At 32.1% G+C, this 18,185-nt stretch overlaps 1 pseudogene; it reads right to left on the reverse strand.

Annotated features, from left to right (window-relative positions):
• Positions 1-4,998: 4,998 nt before the first annotated feature.
• LOC149531846 (hyperosmolality-gated Ca2+ permeable channel 4.1 pseudogene) overlaps positions 4,999-18,185 on the reverse strand; it is a 74,768-nt pseudogene continuing 61,581 nt past the window's right edge.

The raw sequence follows: 18,185 nt of genomic DNA on the forward strand, positions 1-18,185 counted from the left end.
ATCATACATAAGTGTTTGTAACAAAAGTAGAAGAGATTTAAATTCTCCTTGAAACAATAAGGATTTAGCTATAATTTTCACTTGGGTTAAGACTCAAATTTTGTATTACAATGTTACAATCACAGTCTGAAACCCACAAAAAGGTGACAAAGTATATTTCTCTTAAGGATATAAGGTTTTTGAGTAATTTCTTATTCATCATAGCTTATCTAGCATGAATCTTGTGGATACTAGACATCATGAGAGAGCAAGAGTTTTACTCTTTCTCTTATATTTCTCAATGTCAAGGCTTTTAGACAAATCAGGGTACCATGTCAAATTGATATTGTTTCTAGTTCCTCTAGATAGGAAACCATATATAACAAAACTACTATGTTAATGTTGTTTTCAGTCCCTATTGTATCTTTCATATTCATGTTTTCTTCTCATGTAAAGTGGTTAGTCCAGTAGGTTTAAAAGGTTGGAGATAGAGTATCAAGCATCATCACATCTTAGAGATGCCTTTATTTTCTTAGTAGTACATGAAATGAGGTCATTAATAGTCTTCATAGATTCCATTGTCAGCTTGGCTGTGGGCACATTGTAAACAAAAATTTGAAATGCAATGGTTAAGAGAGACCCTCCTATAGGAGGGTTGCTATGAGGCTTGCATTCAGGTCCATCTAGAAGTATAACAAAACCTAAAGGAAGGAGAGAAACATTTTTGAATTCTAGACTATTCATTACTTGATGAATGGCAGGGATATCAACTGGAGTATACATGACTATTGACCCATATTTGTCTCTGCTACTCTCTTGGAGGATTAATGTGTTGCTTACATTATCATTTGTTGCCTAGAAGAGAAGAAACTAAGATATTATATTTTGTGTCCACATGGAGAAAAGTAGATAAATGAAATGTAATATAACCTCAAGAGGACAATCTTACACTAAGGAGAGAGACAGTATTGCCTTGATTTTTTTCCCTTTTTTATGTTAGTAATTTCTTGTATTGGGCTTCCATGAGAGAGTATATCCCATTGCATTATGAACATAGCATTGCTATCCATGCACACATTTATTATGTTTTCTTCTCTAAGCTATAGACTATGTTGATCCTATTCTTAAGACTAAGATATATGCTATCATATGAATAAAATATGGTATTATACTTAGAAAACTCTCAAAGATGTATTCGGACAAAGAAAATAATTATATTGGAAAATTAAAAAGAAAATGTTCAAATTGTTCTCTTGCACCTAAACTTGATTCACATAGTTGTTTCCACTTGAAAATAACAAGGAGCTTAAAATGAACATGATTTGTGTGACATTTAAAAGGCTGGTATATTTATACCTATGTTGATTGGGTACGCATACCTACAGCCTTGGGACACATACCCACATACCCAAGTACCGGGTACTCAGTGATAAGCATCATAGCTAAGGACCTTAATTATGATTTCTGATTTTTGTTGCTACTTTTTGTTTGTGTATATCAGCTTGTTGTTTATCAAGATTAACTCAATACATAATTAGTTTGAAACTTTGATTGATAGGCAACTTTATCACCCTTCATGTTAGAAGTTTATCATTTGCAATAAGTCATTGCTATGCAATTTATGATCTTCTTGTTCATGTTTAAAGTCTGCCTTGTCTGATATGAATCTAAATATTTAGCATATATTATTAATTTATTATTACAAACATATTGCAAATCTGAACTAAAAATAATACATTACATCTACAAACTTTCACATTGCTCTTTTTTTGAAAAACAATTGTCCTGACTCATATTTTCAGATTTTCTATGAATATAAAATATATTAAAAAAAATTGATGCACTTAAGTACCCCATCCCCCATTTTGAATAGTAGATGTGTCTGTACCCTAAGTACCCAAGTAGCTCATCCCCGTGCAACCTTGATTTATGCTCATTAAGCATTACAAGGAAAGAAAATATTAATTTGCACCTACTAAGCTTGCCTAATATATATGGAAATAGGTTTCATTAAATATTTTCTAGAAAGAAAGAAGAGAGTGGCCATCTCTACATTCCCAAAGAAATATTGCAAAGATAGTGATATTTAGCTAAAAATATTGTTTGAAAAATCTACGACCTTTCTTTTTTAAGCTGCAAGTGAAAGTTTTAACATTTAGTATTTATCCTCAGAAGGCCCTCTAGAATATATTAAAAGATGTGAAAGATTGAGATACAAACTTCATATCAATAGAAAATCCTATTTAAACTATTTCTCTAAAGCCTTACTATAATCCACAAAATTTCTTCCAACAATGAATACTTTGTGTACTTTATAGAACCTGACAAGCTTGCTTGCTAAACAATAGTTCCATTAAGGAAGAATTAGAGCAAACAAGCCTCGATACTAATAAGGTAGTATAATGTTAGTGACTTTTCTTTCTTTTTGGGGTCCATTGTGTAACATGTTTTTAGCATCAACGTCCATCATCACTATAATTTTGTTTTTTCTCTAAGCTACTAGCTCAACGCTTAGAAGCTTAACCTGACCTATATCAAGAAAATCAACCTTGGATGTGCCAATTTAAAATACTTAGTCTCAAACTCCATGTGTGCCTAGAGATAGATTTCTTCAATTCAGTTGAGATTTAGCTTATAACTAGGAGTCTAATATTGTTTTCTAACAATCTATTATTTATATATCATAAGATGTAAGAGATAATTTGTTACACATACTACATCTATTTACAAGATGGTCAACATTGGATTGTACCATCTTAGCTATCACTAGTACAAAAAACACAATATATTACTAAATAAAATACTAAAAAATGTAGATATGTGACTAATTTTGATCATGTGACCAATGGTAGTTGATTGCTAGACATTTATCTCCCAACCAAGTTTGTGACTAAATTTTTTTAATCATTGATTAGTTTATTGATTTAGTCATTTATTGTTGTTACTTGGTAGTTTATATGGTATTTTATCTGGTAATTTTGGTAGTTTATTTGGTAGTTTTTTGGGTATTATATATGGTACTATATTTGGTAGTTTTTTGGGTAGTATATATGGTAGTTGATTTGGTAGTATATTTGGTAGTTGATTTGGTATTATATTTGGTAGTTTATTTGGTAGTTTATCTAATCATTAATTTAGTCATATTAGGGCACGATGGAATTGAACCACTATCCTCCTACTTATAAAGTAGGTGCTCTTCCATTGAGCTAGTACCCTTTAAAGAATAATGTGAAAAATTGACAAAGTTGTCTTCCCAACATTAGATCTACCATGATCATGGTCACTGTAACATGATATACTCTTCTCAAAGAACACAAATTTTAGTTATTATGAAAAACAATAATCTAAATATTTATCAATAACAATTCCACAATTTTAAATTCTTTTGTTCAAGAATTTTAAAATTATATTTTATGTCAATTACACTTCTATAAATTATTGTAGTGATAGACACTTATAAAATATAATTTGGTGCACTTTGGCCACACACAAGTATTGTTTCTTGTGCTAACTTCTCACAAAAAGATACAAATGATTATGTAATTTATGTCAAGAAAATAGACCTTTGCATTAAATAAAAATATCAAACCCCATTATAAAATACATCCACTTAAAACTATGAAACACTATCAATTGAAATACTCACTTTTTAAAATATGGAGGTACCAATGGATCAGATCTTTCCTCTTCCTTATGCTTAGGTGGGTGCTAAAAGTGTTCATTACACTTGATGTTGACATTTATTGAACCTTAGTTTACAAACAACATAAAAATAGGAATTTGATAAAAATAAGACACATGAAAAGAAAGTTTTTATCAATGATCTATAATTAAATTATTCCTAGTAATAGGGAAAGTTGTGTCAATTCATAAATGTAACAAATCACTAAATAATATTGTCAAATTTTTCTTAATTCAACTATTGTTTTAATATATTATTTTAGTAGCTGACCCCTAGCCACACCCATAATCAAGAAAAAGGCAGACCATTCACACACACCCATCTATCTAACATCGAATCTCTGACAAACACAATAAAACATTGCTAAATGATGAAAAATAGGTTTGGAATAGAAAATAGCATTATTGGTAACCCAACCAAGTCTCCCAACCCAAAGAAGTCCTTAATATTCACTAAACTATATTATCAATTTATTTCTTAGGGCTGATTTCTTACTCCTGAGTTTCAAGTTTGTAACTAAGATTGTTGAAATGAGATGCAAATTATAATTATAATATGGATTATTAGATCAATAGTTAGTCATAGAAAATCCAATACAAAACTTTAGCTTATGTTGGTTTTGTTAATATTTTCCTAATTCAACTAGTGATTTTATATAATATTTTGGTAGCTGGCCCCTTGCCACACCCATGATCTAGAAATATACTTGACACTCTCACACACCACATCCATCTATCCTCCAAACTCCAAGAAACACAATAAAACATTGTTAAAATGCCAAGAAATAGGTTTGGGATGGCAAACAACATTGTTAAAAAAAAATTCCTTTGTGAAGATCTCTAGAGAAAAATCACTTCAGCCATCTAACATGAAAATACAAAACTATATAAAATAAGAAGATTTTATTTGAAGAAAATAATTTACCATTCTAGATGCCCATATTTACCATTTCCATGCTTAATTTCTTTATGAAATTAAGCCATTACATATTGTGGCCAGGTCCTAAGGGTTCAACCAGGATGCCTCATGTTTGGTGTGACCTTTTTCAGTAATAAAGATTGGCCAATTTTGAAGAGGGAGAGGTGGGCTGGGGGTATATCTAGGAGTTGGGAAGATAAAATGTCTGATAATGGAATTAGTTAATATACTTTACAAAATTTGACCCAAATAGAAAAAATTAGTTATCCTACAACTATTTCATCATTTGACATTACAACCATACTTCCAAGTGTTTGACCTCATAAAAGTTTGATTAGATTAAAATTGAAAACTCCAGATAATTTGGAGAGAAATACATGTATTTAGTATCAATCAAAATGGATCCTCAATGAAAAAAATTAAATAGAAGAAACATCCCAGTCATACTTTGGCTATGCATACACCTCATATTCAGTAGGTCCATCAACAATACTGTCAATCGTCCATACACCGTCTAGTATATCTGGTGGAAAGCCATTTTTTTTATAGGATATTAGTACACATAAATTATAGCTTCCTAGAATCTCCTCAGACTAAGAAGAAGAATAACATAGATAGGAGGAATATAATTATGCATAGACACATTATTCTTAGAATGGTTGTCATGAGGTTTCGATCATTGCCTGCAGGTAGTCCATGAAAATGATACACAAAGAAAAAAATTTATTTATCCACCACATACCGATATCCAAAGTAACATGAACCTATAGGTAGCATGAGAGGTGTGAAGGAAAAATAAATTAGGGTCAGTGCAAAGCTTGTAAGATTAAATGCATAATACTATGCAAAATCAAAAGTCTAAACCATCTAACAGTGATCTTTTTTGCTAATTGGATAGATTGATAAATCTCCTCCCTATAGATCAAACTCATTTACACTCTCCCTTTGTGTTGAGTCATCTCCATCATCAAAATTGAAGTATCTTTTTGATAATCCTCTTGAATCTCAATGACATACAACTTAGTTTTTTCATGTTCTTCATGTGACAACTACAACAAGCCATTTTTACCAAACTTTTACAGTTTTTTCTTTATCCATGGAATTGGAGCTAACAAATCAAAAGATATGCCTAGAAAAGTGTTTGTTATCATGAAAGCAAGAGAGGATAGAAAGGACTTGGTAAAAAAGAATGCACTCATATACTCCTCAATTTTATTGCAATCATTCCCATCCTCAAGAGAGTACCTTTCAATGATGACTGCAATAGTACTGATAGAAAACTCAAATTAACAAGGAAACATAAAAATGTTTTAAACTAGTATAGCTTAATGTTCTCCTAAGACAGTCAAATGGCTTTCAATCTTGGAAGGTGACAATAGAGCTGTGGGAATAATTATGTACATGCTTACAAAAATTAGCATATTTGGTAAGAATTGGAAGAATAGAGCTGGAACATAGCTTGAGCTCTATACCCAAGCCAACCATGATGCTGCATTGTCCATACTATCTACATCGATAATTCATCTAGCATTTTGCAATGCAGTTATTATTGCAAGTGTTGAGCTGAAAAATATTAGTAATACAAGAAGGCTAGCATTCACAATCACCCTATGAATTTTCCATGAAAATTTACTTGCCCCAAATGACACCAATGTATGTCAACAGCAGTTGGTGTTCTCTCTACCTTCCAATGGCTCTTTTCAAGCTACAACTCCATTATAGAAACAAACTTTCCAATTCGTGGTCTCTTTTTCTTAGTTCTAGAATCCTGAAGAGCCTTGTTTGCAGTGTATATATCTTTGAAGATGACAAATGCAACCCTAGTGCTCTGAGCTAACCATCTTTACAAATTGCCAACCTACTTTCAAGTTCTTCATGGTGAGCTTCAAGTCTCCTTAATCTATCTCTATCAGTTAAAGCCAAATGGAATGCAACCCACTCCTTGAACCTTTATAATTTTAACAAATTGCTTCCATTCATACTTTAGTATAGCATAGTATGAACCATGATATCTCTCTTCAATAGAAAGATAATTGTGGGCCATTAGATCTTGCTCATAGAAATATAAAAAATGTCATGCTCCTTAGAGATTTTCCTACCATTAGTGTGGGCCTACAACCATGCGATATCATCCCTAATTTTTATAGAATATATTTACATTTAAAGATTAAAATTACAATTAACTTAAGTGAAAAGTAGAGAGCCAATAATCCATTAAGTTATTATAATGGCATAAATTATTGATAACAAAAAATTTCAATTCATATATTTATATTGATGAAAGATTGAAACTTGAAACTAAAATTTGTAAATACAAGTTAAGTAGTACAACTATTATTTCCAATGGACAAACATCGAAATGGAAAAATAGGAATGGCATGAAAAGATATGCATAGCTGGTTTCAGTTTTAGCATAAATCTAAAAAATTGGAGTTATTTTCCATTGGATATTTGGGAAACTGAGGCTCATCATTTGAACTATTGGAATGAATTGTATCTAGAGTCTACAATGTGAGCTCAATCAATCTTGACTAGGCATCCTAATCTGCATCAAAATATTGTGGCTCCTTGGTCTCTACATCCCAATTTGGTTTTGCACTTTATGTATACTTAGGTTCTTTCTAATTCATGAGATGTGAGATGATATATATAACAAGTTTCTTTTGCTTTCATAGAGGTAAATCTATTCCTATTAAGAAACAAGATAAATCTTCATGGAGACTAGTTCATCTCAGTAGGAGAGGAATTTGAAACCTGTGAGAGAAGATAAATGGCAAGTGTGTACAATAATTGTGGAGCTACATATAGTTTCCATTGACCAACTTATCTTTCAAAAAATTATACCTATCAATCCATGCTAAATTGTTGGAATCATTGAGCTCAATAAACCTTGTAGTTATACAATCAGTTCTGATAAGTGAACCTTCCTTCAGGCTACATTTTCTTAAGGGCCTTCACAAGAGCCTTTCTAGTATTTTTTGATGAGACTCTAGTTTTTAGTACATCATTAGCATCTCATTTAGAAAATCTAAATAATGGGCTTGACATTTTGGTCAAACAGAAGTTGTATGCTGAAATCTATAAGTGCAAATTCTAAATCATCATGGTCATGTCATTTTGAAGGGATGCATGATGACCCTTTTGAAGTAACTTAGCAACTTAGTAATTTCTTAGGCTTGGCAAGTTTTCATCAAAGGTTTTTAAATTATTTTCCACCATTTCCCCCTTCTTTTACATACCAAACTGAAAGGGATGCTTTTAATTGGTTTTTAGAGGTGCAAAATGATTTTGAGGATTTCAACAGAACTTTTATGATTGCTTGGGTGCTAGCTTGTCCTAATGAACTAAACTTGTCCACCATCAAATTTAATAAAACTTGGTGTGGAGTTCTTTCTAGATGTTATCCCATTGCCTTCAAATGTTAGTAGTTTAATGATAAAAAAGACACATTTTTCCATATAGCTACAACCTATAGCCACCCTTTATGTGGTTGAAAAATGGTCTCTATTTCTTTTGGGAATCAAATACTTGCATTGAATTGATCATTTCCACCTCAAGTACTTGTTGATTATGAACATTGTCATAGAAGAGAAGAAAATGAATTGATTGTTTGCAGGATTATGAGTTTGAGATCATTTAAAATAAGAAGAAATAGAATGTTTTGGCCGATACAATATCATGCCTATACAAGTTACTTTTTGTTTCAAACCTTTTCCATTAGCTGAACTATTACGCCATGGATTTATTTTGAGAACTACGTAAGTGACCCTATGACAATAGATTTAAAAGGAGACTGTGGAAGGAAAATGAATGGTCAGTCTATAGTTTACTTCTTTCACACAAAAATTAGTTGAGTATGGACATAGTTCCCCACCTTCAGATCATGTTGGTTAAATGTTTCTTTTTATAACACTAGTTATAGTAATCCACACTTCATCATATTTATTCTATGTAATACTAGCTGCTAAGCCATCGTACTTATTGATTTATACCCATTTGTTTATATTTATGTATTATCATAATAGTTCTCACTAAATTATGAATGTATACAATTTTCATCTATTTAGTGTCATTGTATAGTTTTTTCTAATTCAAAAGAAGATAATCTCCACCGTGTTGCATTAACATAATCACCCAATTGACCCTATCCATTCACATGATTTTCCTTCATTATAGCATCTTTGAATACTCACATGAAATGATAGGTACTGACTATTCACAACTTCAACTCAATTTCTAAATCTATGCTTTCTTAACTGGTCCTACAGAGTCACTTGGTGTTCAGTCACATCAATCTTGTATGCCAATATAATTCTTAAAGAAGACTTTACCTTTTCTTGTCAATTTGGACACCAGTTTATGGTAGTAGCCATGTAAGGATTGACAAGATATAGCTTTGAGAGCTTAAAAATTGTAAAACTTTGGCATATAAGAAATTCTAATAATTTAAACAATACAGGTCAGAAACTCTACTTGAAAAGTATCAATTAAGTTTTGAAGCTATGATAACAGATCCCCCAAACCTTGCAAAAGCTCATCTGACGGTTAGTGGTCTATCACCCATCTTCAAACCATTAAGAGAAACACAAGAAATATTAATCACTATTGGATCCTAACATATTACCAGAGGAAAATTGAAGCCCATATTCCTTAAAATTATATGCATAATTGCCCCACTATGTACACCGATAGGAATTCTTATGGTAAGATTCTAACCTAGTAGACACAGAAGCCATAACCTTTGAAGTTTCCAATCTCAGAATCCTTTATAAGATCAAATGCACCCAATAGTCTAAAAATATATAGAATGAAGATGAAAGTACTTGGTTCAGATACAACAGTTTTTGAAGTAGCTCAATAACTAGTGTCTAAGAAATCCATTCACATACCCAAATGATGAAAGAAGATCAATAATATGTTCTTCTATTAGATAGTATGGAAAACCTCCAACAAATATACAATCAAGTCCATCTGCAATACTTGATGATCTACAAAGCACATGAATTCAGTAGCTAGTCATAAGTCCAAACTCTCAAGAAGCCCATTACTAATAATTAAATTTTTTGTTTTTACTAATAGTCTAGGAAAGATAAGATCAAGAACTATTAATGAGTGCAAACTAACATCATACCTAGGAACCAATCCTACAGAAGCCAGGTTGAGATTAGAACTTGGGTTACTTGGTCCAAGTGGAGCAGTCCACAAAGGATTATAATCACTTGATCTCTTCACATGAATAGGTGTACCCTGATATAAGCCATACATTTCAAATTTTAATTGCTGAAATTCTATAGAAAAATTAGGAACTATATTTAATACAAAAGAAGAGTTTTTTTATCATGAATTAAAAATATCTCTTTAGTGCACAAAGTTTCCTCCAAGGTAAAGCCCACTTTTCTTGCAACCCCATTTGCAAAATCTTCACCAAATGTTGTGCCTTATGGACCATTTATTATAAAGTCTCTTAATCCCATCAACTGATAAGTAGGAGATATTTTCCACAAGTAAACTTCTAACATTTCTATCATTGTTTAATTGTGTAGTTTTAGAGTCAAATTCACTTACCCATGTTTCACTTATCCATGTTTCATGAAACTATTTATGCTTGATTATGTTAATGATTCACTTCCATAAATTTTCTTCTTTATAGGTTTTTTTTTAAAGTTTTTTTTTCAACCAGTATTCATCATAAGTTATGGGTTTCTTAAATGAATATTTGCCACCAAAATAAAGCCATTGACTTATCTATTTGATCGCTAATTGCATTTCTACACTCCTCCAAACACTTAGCACTCATTGGATCTAGTTGGCGCTCATAGAGGTGAAGCATTGAGACTTCTTAGGTCCAATAAGTGCTTAGTGTTCCATTTATTCTTATGAGAGATGGATTTGTGCAAATCACTACTCATGAAATATGGATCAATGAGTTTGATTCAATAAATAAATAGTTAAATCCTAATAGAAATATCATATTTTGACTTGTTGTTGAACCCCTACTTATATTTGAATTTGGTATGAACTAACTTTTATTTTAGTTTATTCAAAACATCCCTTAATAGCATATCCTGAATAAAACCCTAAGCCAGCTAATTGTTCTATGTTATAACAAAGAGAACTTGTCTGATATGAAATGGAGTTGGGGTATGAGATACCTAGGGGAAACACATTATAGGAAATATCTTGTACTTTTATATGGTTATGTATGTAAAATCTAGAAGCATAGACAAAGAACGTTAGGTAAAATCTAGAAGCCTGTACTGAAATCTACATAAAATCTCAAGCTGGCTTCTACTTTTTCCTTTGTTCCTTTTTAAATATGAATGAAGACTAAAATGAAATATTGAAAAAAACCAAATAAGAAAAAAACATCGATAAAAACCTTAGATGAAAGATTCTACTAGAGTCCTTTGTTACAATGGGACATTTTAGGCTAGGGTTGTACCTGGAATTTCGTCAAGTGAGACCCTACTACCATTGTGTGGATTAGGTCTTCTATTTGAATCTAAAGTTTCTTTTCACTGACTTTTTAGATCTTTGTGTGGCTAGAGACATGCTGAGATAAGATAAACCACCCCTATTCCATAGAAAAATACAAATGTAGAAGTTTCAAGTACCAAATACTCAAAATTTATCCTTTTACCATAAGTGATCAGTGACCTAGTATGACAATAAACATTTTCATCTTTAACTAGTTTAACATCGTGTGATGTTCGGGATAAATCAAATTTTTGTGGATGTTTCCAACTTGATTTTTGTGACCCATTTTCTAGATGAGATTTGATGGAATTTGCGTAGAAGACCACCACAACAATAGCTATGTCCATAGTTTTGTATTTTTTCTTAAAAAATATTTAAATGTTACTTCAAATTAATTTTTTTTTAAATGAAGTTATTGAAAATTAAAATTATTTATTAGTTATAATATCTTGTTAATAAATTGGAATTTTTTAATTTTTAAAAAATGAAGTTATTGAAAATTAAAATTATTTATTAGTTATAATATCATGTTAATAAGTTGAAACTTTTTATTTTTATTTTATGTTTCAATTTATGAATTAAAAATGTTTCATCTCAATAGAAGTTATTTCTAGGAACCAAATTTTTTTCCTTTAAAAATATTTTAGAGTTTTCTTTTAAAATCCTTTATTTCCCAGAAAATTGTTTGTAATACAAATTAATAGACAAATATTTTTGGCTTTGTGTAATATTTAACTCCTCTCAATTTTTAGCAAAAAGAAATAATTCGCTTAAGGAATTTTTTTTAACTCAATAACTACATAGTTGAATATTGATAGAAATATAATAATTTGACTTTTTGTGGGAAATATCTTTACAAAAATTCAACAAATTTTAGTAGTTTTGCATGCTTTCTTGTGAATAAGAAGTTTCCCTCAAATATGATTATCATTTAGAGTCTTATAATGCAAGACTTAAGACTTTTTGACACATTTGATATAATATCTTTAAAGAAATGGAGTATTGAGTTTTCCCTTGGTGGCTCTTGAAACAAGTGCTTCAAAACACTTAAATGTGCAAGAATATAAACTTTGGGGAAAGAAACAAAAACTATTAACCCAAATATGAAATAAAAAACCACCTAATCTATCACACATAATACCATCTTAAATTTAATAAAACTTCATAAATGAATACAATAAGTATAAGTATATTTTTAATATATGTATTCAAGAGTGTATTTTGATCCAATGATCAAATTGGTCATTTATTTTGTCAATTATACTTGTGAATAGAAAAAAAATGGTAAAATTTGATCAGCCTTAGTCATGTGACTAAACATTTTAGTCACATGACTAAATATGGTAGTCACATAGTCATTTATTTGCCAAATTTCTACTAGTGTATCTATTTCATCCTGTACTCCCATGTTTTGGGTGAATGTTGTTATAACCTTCTAACCTTTAATTTTATGAGTTTATTACTAATTGCAGAGTGACCTTTGTAAAAATTGTGAATAATTTAAAAAAAAAAATCAAGGTTTGGAGACTAACCTCAAAGTTAGAAATATCATGAGTATAATATTTGGGCATGCAAGCAATGTCCTTAAGCTCATAGAAGTCCTCCACAGATTTAATCATGTCCTTTATTGATGAAAGAACTGCCTTTCCTAACAATATTTGTGCTATCTACTTTGATTGTGACTCAAAGAATGGAAAGACTATGATCTATAATGAGCCAAAAAATATGGTTATGAAATTTGAGAAGCATGTTTGTAGAAGAATTCAGGACCATTGTATAGAGATAATGCACACTCAATTTCTCATAAGGGAGAAGAATGGAATCAATCTAGCATTCCCCATAACTAAACCTATTGTAAGGATCACATAGTGAATATTCAAATATTTCATTATGTACAAACCTTGCATGGAATTCCAACAAATGAAAAAGATGGAGCTAACAAAGGTGGAAAAATATGTTCATATAATGGTCCTACACAATCAACATTTACTATAACAATGTCGTTTGTATCAAGAAATGGGAAAGAATAAGAATACCTATTAAAAAGAGATACCATGAGAACAACTATGGGTGTAACTATAAGTACTCTAAAGAATATTGTTAATCACAGACACAACAGACAAAGGACATAATGTACTACCCAAATCATTTGTACTAACAATAAGACAATGCAAGATGGAAAGTTCTCTAGAAGAAATATAGCAACTAGACCAACATGTCGTACCTGACATAATGTATAATACAGTCTATAATAATAGAGGAACCATCCTGAAAAGCCATGACTCCATTGTCATTAAGATATTTCACCTAGATCATGAGTAAGCACACATCAATAGGCAATTTGACATCAACTATGTTGATTGTACATTATATTTTTCCATGGTGTTTGCAAGTTATGGTATAAAAAGGATTTGTATTTACATGTTGGTAACTTGTAATATTGCTATCAAGATTCAACTATGTAATATTTTGAGTTAAACTCATTGACCCATGTTTCATGCTTAGCAGTTCACACTAACCCATCTCTCATGAGAATGAATAGAACACTAAGCACTCATTGGATCTAGGTGAAGCAATAGATCCAATGAGTGGTAAGTGTTCCATTCATTCTCATGAGACATTAGTTTGTGTGAACCACTACTCATGAAACACATGTCAATTAGTTTGACTCAAAAAACTACACAATTGAATCCTGAGAACAATATCACAATTTGATTTAGTTTGGAAAATGTCACCTACTTATTAGTGTTGGTAACTCTCAAAATTTAATTTTTCTATTAAGTTTTTGTTTCATTCCACCACATATATTACATCCATTTCTATCTGAATGAGTTGGAAAATTTAGAATATTGTACCACAAGTTTTAGATAAAAATTTGGATGATTAGCCTATATTTTTTGTATTCCCTCTGTGACATCCAAAGACTTTGAAGAAAAGTGCACTTCTTTGGCCACAACAAGAAATTCCAATAAGATATCTTGACCACTTTGTGAATTCCCAATAATCACTGCAACCTACATTCATGCAATCAAGACAATGATCACTACAACCTGCATTCATGCAATCAAGAATATATCTCAAACATTTGCATTTAGGTAAATTATTTCCATGCCTCTTCAATTGCATAGTAAAAGAATAATTTTTTACTGTGATATTCACATGCATATATAAGAAAACTAAAAACATGTCTAATGTCTGCCTTCTATAAAGAAGAAAATAAAATATAAATGTGTGTTGTGTCTAGTAAAAGCATAAAATTGCAAATAAATGACTATTGTCTTCCCAAAATAAGCAGTAATGCCTAAGAATAGTCTAAAATTAGAGCATTGAAAAATCTAATAGAAATTTCAAAGTGGTGTTGCCTAAAAATTATCAGAACACTACAAATAAATTATTAATAGAAGAGGACTTTCAAAGTGGTGTGGCATAGAAATTCATTATCAATGATAGGGACAACAGGTTCCTTAGTTTGTTTTAGCAAGAAATCTTTTCATTGGCAAGTAACAAATTGACTCCTACTAGCTATCATTGTCAAACAAATCAGCAAAAAATAGATTGTGAATATATGGATTGAAAGATATTTGAGACGCTATCTCAAGGTATCAACTACCATGAATTTAGTGGTTTTATCTTGAAGAGTATTGATATAACACTTCAACATGTGTCCATAGGTGTAACTCAGATCCAAAGTCCAATTTCAATGTAGTGTTAGCAGATGTTGATCAGGAGCAGCATATTTTTAAATTGTTTTGTCATTTATAGTTTAAACTTGTAGCCTTTGGGAATTTTATTTATTTTTCATATAATACATGCACATTGGAAATGAATGCAATTAAATTTTGTTAATTTTATTGTCAACTTTCATGTGAAATATTGATTCAGCCTTAATCTTATGTTTAAATTTCTATAATGTATTTGAGAAATGCTTTATCATTGTCATATGAATATTTCAAATTTCCTAAATCTTTCAGTCTTCCCTATTTTTTACAGTCATCAACTGCCATGCCCTGAAAAAGGCCTCCAAAAAAATTCATCCCAAGGAACATCCTCTTGTCTCCCACAATCTTAATATATCATAGATGTTTACACTTGGTGTATGTTTTATTTCCTACAACTTGATAATTTGTTCTTTCACATGGCACTCCATTTATCATCCAACATAGACAACATTTTATTCTGTTATATATATGATAAATATTCTTTACTTTTAAAATCACACCATATGTGTATCTGTCATGTCCCCTTTTCAAATAATTTAAAAAAAAAGAAAATCTTTGCTAAGGCAGGCAGGCCCAAGAAAGTGAAGTTTCGGAAAAAGGGAGTTAATCTTTGGAAACCGTTGGACTAATAAATGATAATTATTATTAAAATATGTTTCATTAACCTCTCTTGGACGTGAGTTACAGTTATGCCCTTTTTAAAGAGGTTTGGAGGCATTTTGGGGGGATTCCAGACTTGATTTTCGCTCATTCTTTGTTATTCTTCAGAGGCTGCCAAACCTGTGGAGAAGGAGACCCAAGAACGGGAGTTTGCAGGTTTCCAGGGAGACCCAAGAACGGGAGTTTGCAGGTTTCTAGGAAGGCTAAGGATGGGAGTTTGAAGCCATTCCATGTGCATGCTCATACAGAGTTTGCCTTTGTGCTAAACAGTGCAGATTTGTGAGTTTCCGGGTGTATTTTTGTAAGAGTTTGGTGTTTCCGGTTGAGTATTTCATATCAGTTTTGGTTGCTGCTGTATTTTAGACTTTAAGCTATTAAAATAGATCTGAATATATATATTGGGACGTGATTAAACTTCTGAGATAGATTATTAGTGTTCTTGTGGTGTTTCCGGGCATATTTTGTGCTATTTCGGGAGCCCGATGAGCATAGTTTTGGTCCTACATTTTTGAGCTGTTGTGTAAAGGCTATAAGGATCTGGAAATGTCAATTTGTAGGCTGTTATGCTGCTGAAAGTTCTGTAAAATTTTCCATTTTCAGATTTATTAGTAATTGGTGAAGCTGTGAAGCTTTTGGCACAATTTCTGGCATACCCGATTTGGGGTTTCTTGAGAAATTTGGAGGATCTTTGTGATATTAGTTGTTTGATCTTAAAGATCTGATTAAAGGTTGGAAATATCATGTAAAATCAGAAAAGGGACATTTCATTGGTATCAGAGCCATGATCTTGCCAGCCTGAGGGTTTGTAGAAGTTGCAGGTCAGTTTTGACAACTACCCAGATCTTGCATTTCAGTTTTGAGAACTACCCAAATCTTGCATGTCATAATTTATGATTGCATGTTGCTTCTAATCAGTTGCATGTCAAAATTTATGGTTGCATGCTACTTCTAATCATTTTCATGTTAGTTCTTGGTGAATTTGGTGGTTGTAGAAGTTTGCATTTCAGTTTTGACAAGTACCCAGATCTTGCATATCAGTTTTGACAACTACCCAGATCTTGCATGTCATAATTTGGTGGTTGCATGCTTCTAATCAGTTGCATGTCCAAATCTATAGTTTCATGCTACTTATAATCATTTGCATGTTAGTTCTTGGTGAATTTGGTGGTTGTAGAAGTTTGCATTTCAGTTTTGACAACTACCCAGATCTTGCATGTCATAATTTGGTGGTTGCATGTTGCTTCTAATCAGTTGCATGTCCAAATCTATGGTTGCATGCTACTTCTAATCATTTGCATGTTAGTTCTTGGTGTTTGAAGAAGTTATATCCTATTGGGGTTACACTCTACTTTATCCAGAATGGACAGGTATAGTACAGAGTCTCAGAGGGAACAATCTTGGACAATTGATAGCCAGAGTCAAAATAATAGAAAGGATGGTTATTTAGACATTCGAGATAAACTTATGAAAATAAGCCATGACATGTCTAAACAGTTGGTTGAGCACCACCGTATAAATGACATGTTATCTGACCCAGCTAAGGTGGATAAGTTGACTGGATTTCTATTTGGCAGATTTTCTCACAGGACAGATGACACAATTTCCAAGAACTTGCATGAGGAGTTTGAGAAACTAGCTGATAGCCAGGTAGAGGTCTCAGATTCTACTCTGCCACAGGAGGTGGTGGGAAAGGATATTACACAGATTGATAGTAACGGTCAACTTGATACTCAAATTGAGACAATTGTTTACAGGTTGTCAAAGGGTGATGCCACAGGTATTCAGGATGGTATAGTTACAACAGGCAGTGACAACAGTGTAGTGGGTTCAGATGATGATTATGAGGATGTTGTTGTGCAGGATGGTGAGATACCTGGTAGAGATGAGCAGACATTGAGCATTCATGACTTTGCTGAGAAAGAGTACCAGGCACAGTTAGATGCTTCATCACATGAGGTTGAGGCTGGTAGTACTTCACATGATTTGTCCAGCCAGCTGAAGGTGAACCAAGATAGTATTGTGACTTCATTATCTCATCATGACAGGTATGTGGAGTTAGTTGGTATTGGTCATATTACTCAGGTGAGGAGTTTGCTTGAGTTACCAGTTGATTCTAGTTTACGGATATGGACTCGAGATTGTTATATTGGCATTTGGGATTCAGTTGACTGGATATCTTTAACACTTTTTGGTAGCAGTGTTTGTTTGGGTGCTATCATGGATTTGATTAGCAGATTACATGGTGTTGTCTTTTCTTGTGCCAGTATCTTGTCTGATGTTGGTATTAGTTTTTATACACCAATGTTGGGCCTTGTTCATATATCCAGTCGGCCATACTTGTTGGAATGTGTTGATGATATTTCATATTTGGCAGTGTGTATAGATGAGTCCCAGGATCATATTGGCATTGATGACATCCAGAAGGATGCAATGGGCAATTTTGAAGACTTAGTTTCCTTGGGTATAGAGGAGTTGGACAGAAATGCTAATGTTTTTGATACTCTGTATGTTGATATGAGTTTTAGATTTGATTCACAGGATATGGATGGTAATACTCTAGAGACTAGTAACTTTGAGGATACTCCTTTAGACAGTGCATCAGAGGAGGTTTGTAGGAGACAGTCAAGCCAGTGCCATCATGTGTCTAATCAGTTGAGAGTTAGTGACCAAGACATTGCTATCACTTGCCAGCATTTCGATGCTGCTCGTCAGTTGTTAGCAGTTTATGGATGGGGTTCTCCTACTAGTGA

Source organism: Cupressus sempervirens, chromosome 11, assembly GCF_028749045.1.
Source record: "Cupressus sempervirens isolate cs-2001-9-10 chromosome 11, ASM2874904v1, whole genome shotgun sequence".
NCBI lineage: Eukaryota > Viridiplantae > Streptophyta > Pinopsida > Cupressales > Cupressaceae > Cupressus > Cupressus sempervirens.